Here is a 20319-nt window from a genome sequence, read left to right on the forward strand (position 1 = left end):
CAGTTATTAAAACGAGTGAATTCAAATCCTTATTTTTCTTTAGTTTTTCTAATTTTCACTTTGACTTTTTTATCGAATGTATACTTAGTATTCATTGTTAAACAGTGTCATTTGTTATTATTGCATTCTCTTTTATTTTTAAGTACTTAAAATGATTCAAATCTTAGACTTTAATTATCGTTTTTTGTTTTACATCTTAATTATGCTAATCTTTGTATATATATATATATATATATATATATATATATATATATATATATATATATATATATATATATATATATATATATATATATATATATATATATATATATATATATATATATATATATATATATATATATATATATATATATATATAGAGAGAGAGAGAGAGAGAGAGAGAGAGATCCATTGGTTTACTTATTGCTTAAATGTAAGCCAGTGGACTTCTCTCTCTCTCTCTCTCTCTCTCTCTCATGGACAGGCGTACACCCACACATAGTCCTGAAGTCCAGTGACCGTTTCGCCTCACGAGGAGAATCTCTTTCCGTAAGACTTTTGCCCTAAATATTTTATCGCGTTTCTTTTTAATGCTTTGCCCCCCTTGGCACAACGATCAGGGCACAGTTTCCGGGTAAATTGGTGTTCCTTGGCAGTGCCAGAGAGGCTGAACAAGCGATGAGGGTGGAGGATTTAAAAGATAAGCTCTCTTGGATGATAGCGTTTGGGACTTACCACCTTATACCTATTATATTTAGGTCTATAAATATAAGTCTTTGAAATAATTGCTATGTTTACTATTTAGATTGGCAGTTTGGAAGATAGATATGAATAAATATTTAGATAAATGAGAATTTTGTGAGGTGCACAAAGTGGAGGCTGGCAGTTAGAAAAATGAATATTAGTAAATAAAGAAAAAATAAATCGTAAGTTTATGAATCGTACAAAGAGGAGGATTTTAACAGTTTTGCACCAGTTTTTATTTATAACGTTTTCATTTGGTAGGATTTCTAGTTAAGAACAGCTTTACTCTGTTATTAACTCGACTAATATAGGGAACTTCACTGAGATAAATAAGGAAATTATGATGTAAATCGCAGCAAATCCATACATTTTTTCAGAGCAATATCCATTATAATCTAACCCTAATTTGGCAAACAAGCGGAGATGACGACCGGTGACGATAGAACGCGTCCCGGACGCGAAAGTATATCATTTCCAGCCGCTTTCCAACAGCACTAATTAATGAAGGGAAAACTGAGAAAAATAAAATAAAAAAAAAACTGAGTTCCGGTTGGATGCAAAATAAAAAAAGAAAAAATCTTTCCTCATCATTATCCCTTCATGAGCGTTGTTCGAAACAATCTCGAGCTCTTTACACGGCACAGGGAAAAAAAATAATAATGTTCGCCTGTCATGTCGATGGTGTGGAAAAAAAAAAAATTCCAGTGGAATTAAACGCACGTGTGAAAAGATTGGTCGGGATGCATGCATTTGTGGGAAAGCGAACTCTCGGTGTTGATAAAGGACAGAATTTCATATGGTAACTGCACTAAGAGCATCCATGATTATGTAAAAAAATAATATTCCAATTATTGACACATCTGTATATACACAATATATATATATATATATATATATATATATATATATATATATATATATATATATATATATATATATATATATATATATATATATATATATATATATATATATATATATATATATATATATATATTATATATATGTATATATATATATATATATATATATATATATATATATATATATATATATAGAAATCATCAACACACAATCACGTGTGGAACAGAAATAAATTTCTGACTCACGTCGGGATCGAACCCAGGTCTCTCAGGTGGAAAGCAAGGGCGTTATCCACTGGGCCATACAAGTCTAAAAGAAGTTGGAACCTGAGAGCAACTGCACCCAAGGAATTACCTGGGCAAGCTAACTGCTTGCATACCAGCGAGTTTTCCCCAACTTTCCGACTCAGCAATGACCCAATAGACAACATTTCATTCAAGCAGTTAGCGTGCCCAGGTAATTCAAGGAATTACCTAGCTGCCCAGGTAATTCCTTGGGTGCAGTTGCTCTCAGGTTCCAACTTCTTTTAGACTTGTATGGCCCAGTGGATAACGCCCTTGCTTTCCACCTGAGAGACCTGGGTTCGATCCCGACGTGAGTCAGAAATTTATATATATATATATATATATATATATATATATATATATATATATATATATATATATATATATATATATATATATATATATATATATATATATTATACATATATATGTGTGTAAATATATATATATATATATATATATATATATATATATATATATATATATATATATATATATATATATATATATATATATATATATATATATATATATATATATATATATATATATATATATATATATATATATATATATATATATATATATATATATATATATACACACACACACATATATAACATACTTCCAGTCTCCGCACTATATAATTCCATTTCCCCGGAAATCTCTCTCGTGGCCCGTCACGCCTCCTTCCAGCCGTGAATCTATTTCGGCCCTTTTTTAATTTCGATTTTCGCGAACCGTTTGTGGCACGGTTCCAGCAGCGAGAGAGATCTCGTCAAGTCATCATCGAAGGTGAGGAGTGGTGATTAACAGGGATTAAAATCTCTGCGGAGTCTGCAATTTGGAAAAATCAGCAACTGCATTTTGAGCGATTATCTTTTACTGCGCATTTATTTGACCTGGTTTTCGGGGGGAGGGAGGGAGGCGGGCGGGGATTTTTCAACTTTCCCGTTGGGCGTTGTAACTGGTCTTCCCCTTTTTCTCTCTTTTCGTCTTGGGATTTCATTGTCTGAACGTTTTATCAGTTATTTTTGCTACAGTGTTTTTGTGTGTTTGAGTTTTTTTAGCCCCGAGTTTATTTGTATGTTTGAGTTCTTTTTTCTTTTCGTCTCTTACATTTCCTTATATAAACATTTCATCATTTATTGTAGCTCTTCTGTTTTTGTTTGTCTGAGTTTATTTGTGTGTTTAATTTCTCTCTCTTTTTCTTTTCGCCTCCTACATTTCCATATATAAACATTTTATAATTTATTTTTGTTGTTCTGTCTTTGTTTCTCTATGTTTTGTTAGCCCTAAGTTTATTTGTATGTGTAATTACTGTCTTGTTTTTGTTTTGGTCCCCTGTGTTTTCTTATCTAAACATTTTATCATTTATTTTTGCACTTCTATTTTTATGTCTGAGTTTTGTTACTCCTTTTTTTCTGCATGGTTTGTAGCCCGCAGTTTATTTGTAGGTTAACTCTTTCTTCCCTCAACTTATCTTATTTGTATTTACCTTTTGTCTTTCAAAAATACTCGATGACTCATATACTCATTCCATTGATTCTCATTTTCAATTGTTTAATGAAGTCTCATTTATAATTCCTGGTCAATTCCTTATGAACGAACTGATGCAATGATTGACTGAGTCAAGGCTGATTGAAGGCAGCCATCTGAATTATTAATCATTTATCGATTTCAGTTTGGTTCACATTTGCTTCATTGTCTTTATTTAATGTTAAATGTATATTTCTTTTCCTTTATTCTGCGTGATAGTATGGGAGCATCGTTTCGAGTACAAAATGTCGTATAATTTCTTTAACTCTTTTTCACTCTTTACTACTTTTTTCTTTTTTTCTCCCTCCATGCTGCACCGTTGCTGTCTATGAAATGAGACCATTATTTACGCTCTCGGTATAATTAAGTTTTAGAGAATAATCAGTTTCACAGACAATAATAAATGTTTGCAAGAGAAACTTCATTCCCGGTCGATTGGAAGCTCCCTTAACCCCAAGTGAACTGAAAAGGAGTAAAAAGCCTTTCGTAACCTATATCTGTTTCCACACACCTCATAAAGCCTGTCTATTCATCCATCAATCTCCCGTATAAAAAATAAATGCCTTTCTATTCATCCATCAATCCCCCGTTCAAAAAAAATTAATAAATAAAATACACGATTCTGCTCTCATTATTTCCATGGGTACTGCATTATAATAGCATTAACACATTCGACCAAAATGTCAGTGGAAATCGCAACCTTTCATTCCCTCCCCTTTCCCCACCACCCCCTCCAGCACGTCTAAAGGGTTCTGAATTTATCAGGAAACTGCGAATCCTCGTTTCGCCGAAAAGGGCAAAAGCGAGAAAATAAAACGAGACAAAAATTCTCAAGCAAGAGCCTTCGGAAAACAGATTCGCCTCGTAAAGCAAAAAGGTCATAGGATTTTGGGAACAAGGACACACACACACAGGCAGAGAGAGAGAGAGAGAGAGAGAGAGAGAGAGAGAGAGAGAGAGAGAGAGAGAGAGAGAGAATATGTCACGTTCAAATGATGTCGAATATTGTTGGTAATTGCTTTTTCAATATATATATATATATATATATATATATATATATATATATATATATATATATATATATATATATATATATATATATATATATGTACATATATACAATATAGAAAGAGATAGTTGAGTTTCAATAAATTACCCCAGTCTAGAACGTGATCCTGTATCTGTATTCTAAATTAAAAAATATCATCGTGAATGGATCCGCTGAGACAATAGCATCTCAGCATCCGTGCGCCCTCAGTCTCGTTTGAGAGCGTCTTTTTTTAAGTGCGGGCCTAGTATATAGTCTCCAGGTAATATAGACAAGATGGCACTTAGGAACAAGAGCGCTGTTCAAATGGCTGACGATCCGAATGCTAAGTGTTGACTGAAATCCCGTGAGTCCGACTGGACATTGTCGTGAAAAGCGCTTGAGATTTGAACCATTGATAGAGGCAGAAACAGGTTGAAATTTTGTATTCTTCAGTTTTAAGGTAGTATTTCCATACTCTGTGCAAGTTACTCCATTTATTCGCTTATTTAATTTTTGCTGAAAAGCCTTTTTACGCACATGAAAGAATTGCAGATATTTTTTTACCACCTCAAGTTGGATATAGTTTTGATTTAGCTTGTTTACCTGTTTTTCATTCCAGTACTCTACCGTAAAAGTATCGGTCCTTGCATTGTGAACTCATATAGCTAAGTTAGCTGTAGTTAACTATAACCAGAGAATAGAACGGAGGTAAGCAGCTGCATGTAGATATGTAAATGATCTCACTAAAGAAACTTCGGATTCAGTCCCACGACAGTATAGCTGAAGATGTTCTTATCCAGCGATACTAGATCTTTACCCATTAGATCACATTTTTTATGAACGGCTTCGTGTAAAATCATCCTCCCCTAAAAAATGAATGGATTTTGTATCATACCGGATGCTTGTTGTGTTTCTTTGGTAGAAGGAAAACTGCAAACACAAATTGGTTTTAATTTTTTTCATTTTTTATTAGAAACTCTTTAGGACTTGCTTAAAAAATTAAATGTTCGCAGGTAATGTGTAGGTACACTTAACTTAAACTACTAATGGATTGATAGATGCCATAACACATACATTTTTGTTTCATGTGAAAGAAAACTATTGTGACGGCTTTGTTTGTCCGTCCGCACTTTTTCTGTCCGCACTTTTTTCTGTCCGCATTTTTTCTGTCCGCCCTCATATCTTAAAAACTACTGAGGCTAGAGGGCCACAAATTGGTGTGTTGATCATTCATCCTCCACTCATCAACCATACCAAATTGTAGCCCTCTAGCCTCAGTAGTTTTTATTTTATTAAAGGTTAAAGCTAGCCATAATAGTACTTTTGACACCGCTATAGGTACCAACAACACAGGCCACCACCGGATCATGCCTGAGTTTCATGGGCCCCGGCTGAAAGTTTCACAAGCATTATACGCTGTACAGAAAACTCGATTGCGCGGAAGAAACTTCTCTCGCATTTTTCCTTTTTTTCTTTTTTAAGAAGAGAGCTGTAAAACAAATCACCTGCGAACACCTAACGCTACAATTTTCCACCTACAATTTAACCCGGTCACTGTGTAACCCCAATGCCAGAAAGAGGAGTTTTACGACGAACTGACCGTCTGTCGGATCACAAATGTCATTGGCATAAATACTGTGCAGTTTGTGCGCGCTGGACAGGTAAAATAACGAAAGGAAACACTGGAAGTATGCAATTATTACAGTCCATTTTCTGACGGTTGGGGAGGTGGAGATTGGTCGGAGGTGAATGTAGATGATCCTAAGTAAGGATTTTCCTACTTGGGGAATCAGTATGAACCGCAAAATGCGAATATTATGATAATATATAAAAACCTTTGTTGCGCTTATTTATGTTTTGATTATAGAAAAGACATAAGTCATGCACACACACATGCGTATGACAGACGAATGCGAGCCTAGTGTTCTACCGCTGTGCCGTGGTACTCAGAATAAAAGAATTGTTATATATATATATATATATATATATATATATATATATATATATATATATATATATATATATATATATATATATATATATATATATATATATATATATATATATATATATATATATATATATATGAGAGAGAGAAAGCGAGAAGGAGGGAGCTGTTGTAGAAATGGATAACGTGCTATTCAGGAATCTCTCTCTCTCTCTCTCTCTCTCTCTCTCTCTCTCTCTCTCTCTCTCTCTCTCTCTCTCTCTCTCTCTCTCATCGTCCCCAAAATCTTATGACCTTTTTAGCTTTACCAGGCGAATCTCTTTCCCCCCCAAAGACTCTTGCTCAAAACTTTTTATGCCGTTTTATTTTCATGCTTTGCCCTTTTTGTTACTGGGACCAAGGCACAGTTTTCGAATAAATTGAGGTTCCTGGGCAATGCCGTAGGGGCTGAGGAAGGATTGAGGATTTCGGAAGAAAAGATAATACCTTCCTTGGCAAGAGTAAATGTCATTTATATTTTAGTGCACGAAGAAAATTTTTTACACGGATAAATTAGTTTGGTGACTATAGGAATGATTGTAATACACTATATGTATATATATATATATATATATATATATATATATATATATATATATATATATATATATATATATATATATATATATATATATAGAGAGAGAGAGAGAGAGAGAGAGAGAGAGAGAGAGAGAGAGAGAGAGAGAGAGAGAGAGAGTTAATTTTTGTTGGTCGCCATAAAAAGGGACGTTTACCCCGGTAATTGTTAACTGTCATTAAAATATGTCATATTAAAATACTAAAAATCTTTCACAAGCAATCCCACATAGTTACACCCACCCACAAGCACAGAGAGAGAGAGAGAGAGAGAGAGAGAGAGAGAGAGAGAGAGAGAGAGAGAGAGAGAGAGAGAGAGAGAGAGAGAGAGAGAGAGAGAGAGAGAGAGAGAGACCGTCCCCATCCACTCCATTAGCTTTAAGGGTTCGGTCTAATCTTCTTTGGGGAGGCCTCATTCAACATTTTTCCACTTGAATAGATCAGCAGCTGATTTTATTTCTGGTTTCTTTTACGAAGCCTTGTTTTTTTTTTCTTTGACAAATGGGCTGTTTTAATCGACTGGTTAGTTTTTCCATTCTCTGTAGGAAAAAGAGAATGCCTAATATCAGTTTGAGTGAAATTTTAGATATACAAATTTTTTAGTAGCTGTAAAATTACATAATCTCCCTTCCTAACTTTATGTAATTAAGTATATGTATTTTGACTTAGAGAGTTGATTGAATACAGTTAGGAAAAAGGATATATGTATATAGAGAGTTGATTGAATACAGTTAGGAAAAAGACTATATGCATATAGATATGTAATTAAATGCAATTAGGAAAAAATACTTTGTAGTTATGTACTTGCATACATATTACATACACACATACATACACACATACATAATTTATTACATACATGTCACGCCAGTTAACTCAGTTTCACTATTAGCGTGGTGGTAGTGAGTGGCACTGTCTACTCACAGCAGTCCCAAGACCCACTAAGACTTAGTGGGTTTTGAGCAGTCCTAAGGGCCCTGTTAGAAGTTTGTGAGGCCCTTACGGAAGTAAATGACCCCTAAACTGAGGTCAGTTTCAACCACAATGTTAGGTCAGTGGGTTACTGTTGGCCCAGGAATTGCTAATAGTTTGGAGTCCACTATAATATATTCTTGGACTCAGAAGCGCTAAGTAGAAGGGTTGTGGATCTGTTAGGTTTGGAAATGCCTACTAAAATTCAGATGAGCCTCTTTACAAGAGAATATTGACAATTTCAGTATCAGTCATCTAGAATGCTACGATGGTGATTGAATTCTCTCAGCCATTCATGGTAAGCCACACTATAAAATAGTGAGGCACGTTGGGCTTTTGAATGCGTTTGGTTAAGATGAAAGTAAATGTATATATATAGTTAGTGACTTTTATGAGTATTTCAACGTTAATGTTCCAGGTCATGGTAGAATGTGGGAAGATTGGAATCACAGAATACGGGAAGCAAGAAAAGGTAGCGGGGTAAGTATATAAGACTGTGATGAAAATTAGAGTGCCCGTGGATGTTAAGGTTGGGAAACATAAAGGGACTGGTGAACCACCTCTCCTCTAAAGAAATTTACTCTTGGTATTGAAAGCGAATGAGAGAGAGTAAAATTTATAGAGATGAACTGTTTATTAAACATTGTACAAGGAGAACTGAGAGAGGAAAAAATGTGCAAATACAAATGAGAGATAAATTGGATAATGGGAAATGTACAAAAATTATACCTAGCGCGAAGAGAACAATCCAACAATCACACTAGAAGGTTTGTTAAATAGGAAAGCTTTAAATGGTAAAAACACACACACACACACACACAATAACAAGAAAGCATAAATCTCAGAGATTGTGAACAATATTGATGATAACATATCCCAGGCAACCACACAGCTGTAAAGAAAACAGCTAAAAAATCTAAATAGTTGAATCAATGAATTTTAAATAACAAATGAGAACCGAATGGAAAATTCGTAAATCCTGCATCGTTAAATAACCAAAACTCAGTTAGATAAGGTAGTAAAAAAAAAAAAAAAAAAAAAATATATATATATATATATATATATATATATATATATATATATATATATATATATATATATATATATATATATATATATATATATATATATAACTCATAGTGTAGCCTCTAGCTTTTTCAAAATTGCATACTCGGGGGATTTTAATCCCTGTTAATCTCGACTCGCTTTTTAGAAGCTGACTTGACGAGTCTTCGCCCCTGGAACGGTGCCAGCAGACGCGATTCGCTAAAATACAGGTTAGGAGCTTAAATTAATCAGAGCTCTGAAAAAGAGTCGTACAATAGGGTTTGTTGAAGGAAAATTATACACACACACACACACACAAACACACACACATATATATATATATATATATATATATATATATATATATATATATATATATATATATATATATATATATATATATATATATATATTTATATATATATATATATATATATATATATATATGTATATATATATATATATATATATATATATATATATATATATATATATATATATATATATATATTACACACACACACACACTGTTGCTGTCATTTCATTGTAAAAGTGTAATGAGAGAGAGAGAGAGAATTCTTAAATATCAATATCAAATTGATAAATTGATGCAACTCATCCCTGTGCATAATATTCTTTAAAAATCTGATACAGCCACAACAAATTTACATCCCCGAAGCAAACAGCAAATCTTGGAATGTATTCCCCGTCTGTGCTCAACTTGCAAAACGTTTATTCGCGAATGTATTTGCTGCGCTGCAATCTGGTTGCAATGTGCTTGTGTGGCGGGTGTGGGAAGGAGGGGGAGGCCATTGAGAGCTGTGCAATGTTGCACTGCAACGATCAGCTGGAAAGTGTTGTTAGCATTAATCGCTTTAGTGAAGGTTAAATGAGCGCAAATGGAAATTGTTCGTACGCTGTTCCGCGTTGTATATTCAACAGTTGGTGACTTTTAGCGTTAATGTCCTTTCGCTGCCTTCCTGAATAAAGAGATATTTTATACAGCACTTGTGTAAAAGCACACAAACACGCGAATTTATTCCTGCAAGTTTCTACCCTTGAAAACTTTTTTATCAGTAATATGCACCAACTTGTCGATATTGCTTAGCCTGAAGTTTTCTTATTAATTTGATATCCACACTTGAGAAGATAACTTGTCTCATTATTATATTTTCTCTCGGTCCCTTCTCCTTTAACCAACGCTGATGTCATGACACGTTTTATTGCAAGGACTCCTACAAGGAGAGACGCTGGGATCACCCAAAATACGTCAGCATCAGCTTCCTTTTTATCGTGGCAATTGAGGATAAGAATGGCAGACCCTTCAGGGATCTTGAAGTGCTCAATGCTAACTCCTCTCCAGGACACCCAACTTACGCCTCTGAAAGTTGCACTTGTATTCGTATAATCCTTCGACCGCTGTCTGCCAAGGGCGCATTTCAGGCTGTCTAGGAATCACCCAAATTATCTCGGTGTTATTGTGTCAAAGTTGAAAGTCTAGGCAGTCCCAAATTAGTTTCTCTTAACTTTGTTGATGCTCATGTGAGTAAACTGGAATCGGGTAGTATTCGAATTTCTGTTCTACTGATGCAAATAAAGTCTGTTTTTTTTATCGTTCTTCTTACAATATTCGAAGTTGAAATCGTATATCATACGTTCTCATTGCATGCAGTAACCGTCTCAATTATAGGCGATATAACTACAGGAGTAATACTTCTTTTCTGTCCAGTTTCAAGTAAATAAAGTAAAAATATAGCTTCTTGATCATGATAGTCTGTATTCAAGAGTCACTGAGAATGCGGAATCGTAAACCTGGGAGGTTTACAAAAGACATTTTATAAAAGACAAGATATTTAATTGTTGGCAAATAAAATAAGTTCAACCTGAGCGGGACGAAAGAGAAAACAACAGATAATCAAAGCTATAAGCACACGCTCACGCTCACCCTCCCACAACACAGGTCTGAAGCAAGCATGGATCTGCAGACATAATGAAAGCGTTGTCTTATAACGATCGACATATAAATAGATCTCATTAAGTTGGACTAGAAAACAAAACCAGACAATTATCTACCAAGATACCATATTCCTCAATGAAAGTGTGCGCAGCATTTGCAGAGAAACAAAGATAAACCCAATGAATCACTGATCTTTAGGAAGCCGTAGAAGAAAAAAAAATAACTTGAAAAGAAAAATTCATCCACCGATTATATTTTTAACCCGAGTTGCACGAGCATTATCCATAAAATCTCGGGAATTAATAAAACCGGAACCAGTGACCTTTGAAAGATAAAAAAAAATGTGAATTTAAAAGACGACCCAATAAAAAGTATCAAATTGGAAGCCGTAAAAATCCCAGTTACCTAGCCCATCGACCTCGGAAATGATTGATACATCATAAAATTCATTTGCAGGGAAGTCGGACAAAAACAGGGTCCAAAAAAAAGGAGAAAATATAGATGTGTGCCGGAATTGTGGGAGAAAAACGTATGCTGGAAAGGAAACGTTTTTTTGGGCATGCCTTTCTTTTAAACGAAGTTGAGGCTGCTGATGGTGAGTTCCACGTGTTCTCTCTCTCTCTCTCTCTCTCTCTCTCTCTCTCTCTCTCTCTCTCTCTCTCATTCCGGGGCTACAAAGTCGAACGTTCTACGTTTCTATATTTCCTTTAAATTCATCCCATTCAAAGTAAATTGTTGCGTATCATCATGTTAGGTTTTCCTTATGGTAATCAAGGTGAATTTAGGTTGGTTATTAAACTATTTCCTGTTTTCTTTTTGTTTTCGTTCTTGTTTGTCACTTATTACCAGTATACTTTAAAAGAAATCATTAACGGTGTTTAACGGAATCCTCTTTCGTTAAATTGGCATGGCCATTAGTTTTGAAAAGCTAATTGAAATTACCCACGAACGAAGTAAATGAAAAATGAACATTGATGGGATCATGTCATGCGAATTAGCAGTAAATAGCGGGGTGCTACAAGGCAATATTATTTCGCCTTTTCTTTTTTTGTTCTTCTCATAGGGTTTTTAGTAAAAAAAAAATGGCACAGAGCATACACAAAGGGAAAAATAACATAAAATGGAGAATGAAGTTAGATCTTTCTAATATTTAGGATTATTGACATCCAGTTCTCTTGAGTTGAATTTAGTGAAAGACCGAAAACGGCAAACGAAACTATAGGCAGGCTGAGTAAGATTTGGAAATCTAATAGCCTGAAAGTAAGATTATATTTGCATCCCAATGTTTTGTTTAATTCATTTTTCTCTCAGACTAAATTATGAAATGGAATCAGATTATTTTATTTTGATCTTAATTCTATAGTGCATCTCTTCTTGAATACTTCTCCTCTGGAAGATTATCTGCTCGTTGTCTCTGTGCGGTAAACTTTGTTTCATGGATCACTGTCGCATATAATTTAACGAGGAAATCTCAGTATACCTCAGTACTCATCATGAACCAATCGCCAGCATTTCTCTGATTGCCAGTTAACAGTGATTTTGTTTTGCCTTCTGCGTCGGCTGGTATTATCCTCCTTTATTCGCTATCCCTGACTAATAATAGTTCCTTGGTTCAGCGAGAAGCCAGATATTCACCGCCCACCTTGTTTCTCGTTACCTTTGCTTTTGCCAGCTAATGAGTTTTCGCCCCGCTGATTGCGGTCTCTACACCAAAAATAGAGAAGGGCATCGTAAAGAGACCTGTTTTACCCGAAAGCAGCTTTTATTTGTCGATGGAAAATGTTAAATACGATGCACCGACTTCAATAAGCCTCTAGATCTAATCAGGAACCCGAAATTTGCTCGATTTAAAAGTCTTTGTCTTCTTATTGAATCCGTAAATGCGAAAGTTGCTTTAAAAGCGCTAGAGGGTATAGCCCTATTGGAATAAATTTAATAAGTAAATTTAATAAATTTAATAAATAAATTTAATAAACTTAATAAAGGTTAATCAATTTCATAAAGTAAATTTAATCAATTTCATAAAGTAAATTTAATACATTTCATAAAATAAATTTAATAAATTTTATAAAGTAAATTTAATAAATTTCATAATGGAAATTTAATAAGTTTTTAACTTTAACAAATTTCATAAAGTAAATTTAATAAATAAACGTAATAAATTTTATAGAGTAAATTTAATACATTTTATAAGGTAAATTTCATAAATTTCATAAAGTAAATTTAATAAATTTTATAAAGTAAATTTAATAAATTTCAAAAAGTAAATTTAATAAATTTCAAAAAGTAAATTTAGTACATTTCTTAAAGTAAATCTAATCAATTTAATAGAGTAAATTTAATAAATTTTATAAAGTAAACTAAGTAAATTTGATAAATTTAATAAAGTAAATGTAAGAAATTTAATAAAGTAAATTTAATAAATTTAATAAGTAAATTTATTAAATTTAATAAAATAAATTTACCAAATTTCATAAAGTAAGTTTAATAAATTTTATAAAGTAAATTTAATAAATTTAATAAAATAAATTTAATAATTTTAATAAATTTCATAAAGTAAGTTTAATAAGTTTTATAAAGTAAATTTAATAAATTAAATAAAGTAAATTTAATAATTTTAATAAATTTAATAAAGAAAATTTAATAAATTTAATAAAGTACATTTAATAAATTTCGTAAAGTAAATTTAATAAATTTCATAAAGTAAGCATATAATCTAACCTTCAAAGTTTTCTTCTCTGAAGTATTTTTTAAGATTTTGAATATATTATCTACATTTCCCGTAGTGACAGGTTTTTTTTAACATATAATTTGTCCAGTAAAGAAATTTACATTACTGCTAAATTACTCAGTATATGATGACGAATGTTTTCAAATATAAATACCTTGTCAACTTTAAATTATTACCTCAGAAGAATGATCAATGTAATTCCCTATTATTAATTTAAATTTGTAACAGTATCCTAGCCAAGTGATGTTATAAAATAATATTTATGAGACTTTTGATTGGCGGTAAAACATTCATTGGAAGACGAAATTTCTGTAAAAGAGTCAGTAACAAAATTCAAACAAAAAACATGATAGATATCCTTTTACCGGAAAAAACGATGAAAAAAAAAAAACGCTACAATATACAGAATACAAACATACACGCTGGCTGCACCTCGATAATTCATAAGGATCGTTTCCTCAGAAAGTAAAAAAATAACTCCGAGCGCTCAGCAACTTGTCTCATATTGCTTATCCTAAACTTTTCCTACCTCCCTCTCATAACAAGAGGACTCGGGATGTCAAGGAATATTAAAAAATAAAAATAAAAAGTCTGACACCCGAACAGGAAGACACAACTTGTCTCATTATCATGTTTTTTTTTTCTGTGCGTTTGCTTCTGCTCATTTCGTTGCCAAGTTTTTAGTTTTCTGTAAACGAAAAATATTGAGATGGCCATTTGTCTGTCCGTCCGCACTTTTTCTGTCCGCCCTCAGATCTTAAAAACTATTGAGGCTATAGGGCTGCAAATTGGTATGTTGATCATCCACCTTCCAATCATCAAACATACCAAATTGCAGCCCTCTAGCTTGAGTAGTTTTTTAAGATTTTATATAAGGTTAAAGTTATCAATGATCGTGCGTCAGGCACCGCTATAAGTGCCAACAACACAGGGCACCATCTGGCTGTGGCTGAAGGTTTCATGGGCCGCAGCTGAGAGTTTTATAAATCATTATACGCTGTACAGAAAACTCGATTCTTCGACGCATTTTTTCCTTTTTTTTTTAATTTCGACAAAGACAGACGCGACTCCTACCACCCGCAGCCATCCGTGCTGCCACATCCATTGAGGGTAAGAGTGGATGACCCATTAAAGACCAGTAATGGCCCATCCTTGCTCGCTGCGATGATATCCAAACGTGCTTCGCGAATTTAATGGGCCATTTGTATACTCCGGAGTCGGTTGCCTGATTTTTACTCCGTCATTTTGAGGTGAGTAGCACAAACGAGGCTAGTGTTGGTTTGCAAAGTACCTCAAATAAGGTTCTTCTTCATACACCAAGATTATGTGAATCTAACATTTTCGGTCTTTTTGTTTTGAATTTACCATTTATGCAAATGATGGCTTTGTCTGTCGATCAGGGAAATCCAGTTTATGTGATGTCATTGATATTATCTTTTTGCATATTGGACGAAATGGCTCTGGTGTCTCATTAAAATGAGGGAAACATGGCAGTAACACAGAATCTCTAATGACGTCTTTTTTTATTAAGATTTTATGAAAATGAGGAAGTATTACATTTTGTTTTGGGAAAAATACCAATTATTGATACCGTAGATATTCTCTCACGAACAGGACCGTGTTCCGGAGACTACATATATCTGATTTTTTAATTTACCCTTTTTATTTGTTGTTGACAGAGTGCTGTGAATTTTGAATATTTGGTAAACTTGATGAGCACCGAAGACCACATAAATAATGTCCTGGAAACATATCTAATTAACATTTCCGGTATTTATGCAATTAAATCTAATAAAGATACGTTAGGAAAGGTTTTAAAACGTGAGAAATGTTGTTTACCTCCAAATGAATAAATCACTTTCTAAAGTAATCTATGGAAAGTTCATGTAAAGACAAAAGCGTTGTCAATATATATATATATATATATATATATATATATATATATATATATATATATATATATATATATATATATATATCTATATCTATATCTATATCTATATCTATATATATATATATATATATATATATATATTTATATATATATTTATATATATATATATATATATATATATATATATATATATATATATATATATATATATATATATATATATAAAGGTAAAATCCACGAAGGAAAGGGAAACACTGGAGTGCTGAGAGTCCTTTCGACTGTCTGTCGTCCTTTACTCAACAGACTCATCACGTTCCATATTTTCGTAATTCAGTTACACTTTTATAATATATATATAATATAAATACAGCCGGACTACGCGTCTGCTCATTGTACGGATACTTGAAAATGTGGACTGTTTGTCCAAGGAAGCTTGTAACTTTTTCTGAATAAAAAACTCCGTTAGATACCATCCAGTTTGAATGAGGTCCTTTTAGTAATATGAATATATATGTATATTTATATATATATATATATATATATATATATATATATATATATATATATATATATACAGTATATTATATATATATATATATATATATATATATATATATATATATATATATATATATATATATATATATATATATATATATATATATATAATGTAATCATAAAAGCAAGAAAGACTGGCCAGAGCAGGAAACAGGAAAAGCAGGAAGTAAAGAGAAAACATGATTGGTGTTTTCCGCTCTAAAAAAAAAAAAAAAAAACTTTTGCGGCAGAGGAAATGTTTTTACCCTCATATGACAGAATAAATATTTATTATCGTCGGAGCGTGGTCTCTCTCTCTCTCTCTCTCTCTCTCTCTCTCTCTCTCTCTCTCTCTCTCTCTCTCTCTCTCTCTCTCTCTCAGGGACACTTTCATTCAGTGATAGTTCTGATTTGTGTAATACTGACATGATGTTTTAAATGTTAAAAGTCTTTTCTTCAATGATACTTATATTTTATGCGCACCAACGAAGATAACAAAGGTTGTTTGCCCTAGTGACAATGTTTTCATTAACAGCTTAGATAATACCATTGCTATCCTTATTATTTTAGTATTTTTTAGAAAAGGGTAAGACGTCGTGAATTTGTCAGGAAAGTTTTCGAAAAATATAAAATCCCGTTTTCTGAACACTGTGATGAAGTTACTTAAAAATGATTTGAAGAATTTGGAAATGAAATTAAAGCTTGGATAACCACACGTGATGAATTAAAAATACACATTAAAATTTCACTATCAGATGTTAGAATTGAGAATTTCATTGTGTGGGAAGTTCTCCAAGTGTTGATGCCTTCAAGAAAGTAAAATACAAATGGATAAAGGAATAATAGAATAAAAAAAAGCTATATAAATACTGTTGTGTTGCCTTTCCTTGAACATAGAGAAATATATAATAGTAAATTTTTCTTACAGTTGTTTTCTCTTAGCACACTTATATAGGGCAAAATTCTTATTAGAGGTTACAGTAACTTCCCAAGCAGTTGTCCTGCATATCTTGAACAGTGGGAGAAATTATTCAAAGCCTTATGGAATCAGACCAAAATCTTGCGTTTAACTCTATCTTATATTTTACTAAGACTGTTTCAGTCAGTCTAGAGCAGAAACTATTTAATATAGAACAGAAAATTAAACTGCAAATGCTATGAATAAGAGTATACGAAATTCTGATTCCATTTGATCATTCTCAATATTCAATTCCCCATACCTGTCTATTCGCCTTCGAGAGCGTATTGCGAAACGCGCGAGCCCTTGTCCTTTCTACCGACAGAGGCCAGTGTATAACATTTCCATAAACACCGCTAATCCTGCTGTGCTTTGCGTCACACAAGTATCTCCTCCTCTCAGCCAGTTAATCTTTCCGGAAAGGCTGGTGTGAGAGACTGTGGTTACGAAACGCGACCTGTAACTGGGACCAGCTTCGGGGCATCGTTTTGTTTTAATGGAGTTTTGACTGCGACGTTTCCTTCATGAAGGACTTAGAAGACTCTTCAGGGCCTTGGCGATTAGAAATGTGAAGAGATTAATTATTCATTTATACGCGAGGATGCTGCCTCTCATTGACAATTGAATGCCATACGCTACAATCAACGGAAATTGTGTATGCACAGACATTAACCTTTAAATTTGTAAGTGGGATTTCACTGAAAGTTATTTCTAAGAAAATAGGCAATTCTGAAGTACAGATATATCAAGTTATATCTTCGAGGGGAGGTAGAGGAGATTGGAGGAAGTAGAAAAGAGAAAAGTTACAATTGGCTACAAAATTATTAAAATTAATGCTGTAGTGCAGAATACATTTTTAAAGAAATTAAACTTACGATGAAATGAGAAAGGTAAATAAGTTGCACTTTGTATTACCTAATTATTTGGGGATGGGTGGAAAACGGCAGTTGTCAAATAAACAAGTATTGTAATTGTCCTCTTCATTACGTACACACACACACACACACACACACACACACACACACACACACACACACACACACACACACACACACACACATATATATATATATATATATATATATATATATATATATATATATATATATATATATATAATATAATATATGTGTGTGTGAGTGAGTGAGTGAGTGAGTGGTCATATACATATAATTTATGTATGAAAGTATATGTACATTCGAAAATAGATTTTTTTTAAAGACCTGGAACCTCTAATTGGGAAATGAATCGAAAACTAAAGGTTAAATCTGCATCATGTTCCTTTTTACTACCCAACATTCATAATATCCCCATTCTTTACCCCTGTATTTGAAATCTGCATAGCTTTACCCACATGGCACTTGGCTAAATTCTATCATCCTCGAGCCGGATCTCGGGCGAATATTGAAAAGGCGAGGTTGTTGTTCCGGGCAATAAGGACGCCCTGAAATATTCCGCCGTAAACACTCGGAATCCAACAGCGAAACGCGAGGAATTCCTCCGCAAGCACTTCAAATAATCGTAAGAGATGTGACTCTTCCGTCTCCTTTAGCGTCGCATTGTAAAATTCAAAAGAGAGAGAGAGAGAGAGAGAGAGAGAGAGAGAGAGAGAGAGAGAGAGAGAATCCTGAACTTTGTTCTTTTTCCCCTCCCCTCTCCAAGTGCATGCTATAAAATAAGAGGTTTTATGTCCATAGCCTTCCAAGAGGCCGGTAATATCCAGGACGTCTCTTCATGCATGAAGGCAAATGCACAATTCACGACTGCATATTTCACCAGGTGTAAGTCTGCTTCGTGAAGGGATTTACGATCGGCTGGAAGATGTAGTAGAATCTTGTTTTCCCCTCTTTTGAGATTCGATGTGTGGTTTGAGCTTTTGTGATGTGTAGGTGTGTATGTATGTATGTATACATATATACATACATTATATATATATATGTGTATGTATATATATATATATATATATATATATATATATATATATATATATATATATATATATATATATTATAAGGTCACGGTGAACTTCATGTAAAGATTGAAACTCTTCACCTAAGTTATTAATATTTCTGAGGTACCTTCCGCAGGACGGACATAATTACGCATCACATTCATTAACAAACAGTTATGAATCACGCCCTCCATTTGTGCATGCTTATCTTGTAACATCGGTTCTATTTTATCCTATTCTCTAGGCTTTCAAATCTTCCGAAACCTACAGCGTCTTTTTCCTCCTCTAAAAAAAACCTTATTCCAAGTCGACCATTAATTCCCACTGGAATCATAAGTTCCTTCTTAAAAAAAAAATTACGGAAATTAACGGCCCTGGAAAGAGAAAACTTGGGCCGCTACTTTTCAACCCCGAGTAATTAGTGGGACCATAATTACAGACCCTTTTATCGCCGTATTAATTATGCGTAAACATCTACGTCATTAAGCTTTGTGTCTTTTGAGGAGACGGCCGGTTTTCTGCTCGTTTCTGTGAGTGGTGCGACGCTAAAAAAAGTACTCATTTCTTTGGGGGCTTCAGCTTATCATTCTTGAGATTTCATCAGTATATGGTAGAATTTTATTTTATTTTATTTATTTTCTTTAACATCCGCTCCTTTCATAGTCCTCATATTAAGGATTGTTTGATAACAAATTATCACATTTTTTTTATATAAACTGAAGGGTTATAGAATTCAGTTTTACTACTGCTCTTCACCATAACATAAGCTCTTCGTTTGATGGACAATATCAAATTACGTTACGGATAACGCAAGTGGTTCTATCTGAACAGTTTGTGCTGTTTTTCAATAGCAACAATTGAATGGTTTTATATATTCATACATACATACACACACACACACACACACACACACACACACACACACACACACATATATATATATATATATATATATATATATATATATATATATATATATATATATATATATATATATGTATATGTATATACACATATATTATACCCTAAGGAATAACCTTCACTCAACGGGAATTATTATAGATGATACGTATTTTTATCCTGTCTAGGATCAAACCCGTGCCTTATAGGATGGAAAAGCATGCCAGTGACTTAGGCAGAATAACAATGGCAGTATCACTTAATCCATTGTGCGATAATTAGTCTACGGGTAAAATTAATATGTTACTTTTGGCTTCATAGTTAAAAGCAAAAAAGTGTTATAAGAAAAATAACGAAATTTATTTT

General features: G+C 33.2%; 1 long non-coding RNA gene across 4 annotated transcripts in view; it reads left to right on the plus strand.

Annotated features, from left to right (window-relative positions):
• The window catches only part of LOC136826221 (uncharacterized), a 516569-nt gene that overhangs the window by 181043 nt on the left and 315207 nt on the right, over positions 1 to 20319 (plus strand). The window lies entirely within an intron of this gene.

This window comes from Macrobrachium rosenbergii, chromosome 40, assembly GCF_040412425.1.
Source record: "Macrobrachium rosenbergii isolate ZJJX-2024 chromosome 40, ASM4041242v1, whole genome shotgun sequence".
Classification (NCBI taxonomy): domain Eukaryota; kingdom Metazoa; phylum Arthropoda; class Malacostraca; order Decapoda; family Palaemonidae; genus Macrobrachium; species Macrobrachium rosenbergii.